Source organism: Formica exsecta, unplaced genomic scaffold (genome assembly GCF_003651465.1).
Source record: "Formica exsecta isolate Colony F162 unplaced genomic scaffold, ASM365146v1 scaffold452, whole genome shotgun sequence".
Taxonomy (NCBI): Eukaryota; Metazoa; Arthropoda; class Insecta; order Hymenoptera; family Formicidae; genus Formica; species Formica exsecta.
In genome coordinates this window covers 42,631-43,173 of record NW_021851757.1, presented here as the reverse complement: position 1 = coordinate 43,173, position 543 = coordinate 42,631, and positions in this window count along the sequence as shown.

The following is a 543-nucleotide window of genomic DNA, read 5'->3' as shown; positions in this document are numbered from 1 at the left end:
TATATATATATATTTGTAAAAGGAGGACGAAAGAAGAAAGAAGGTTTTGGTGGTCGCCTTCTCTTTCCTCCTTCTAAATAAACAAATCAGCATGCACGAAACCACATACAATTAGGATATTTTAGTTAACTGCGAAAGGAAGGAATCTATTTCATTTTTGCAAATGTCGGGCTTCTCCCCAACATTTGTCTAAGGCCGGGGGTGTTACGTCCTGGTGACTCCACGATTCCTTCCTTCCACGAAGTTGCGGCAATGATAATCGATCGGTGATAGAAATGAGTCGTTCGGTAAATAGAGCATCTTGCGTCACAACACAGCGTAACAATATAATTGCGTAACAAATAAAATGTGTTTTAATTTCATAGAAACCCGTGAATCTGTGAATCTGTCTATAAATTTCTATAAATACAAGATTGATTTTATGACAAATACTATTTCAAATTACAAATCTTTATAAACTGAATTGCTTCTAAATACTTGGCTAGTTAACTATTGATTTCATTTAGTTTTGATTTTTGATTTTTTAAAGGTTTTTATTTTTTA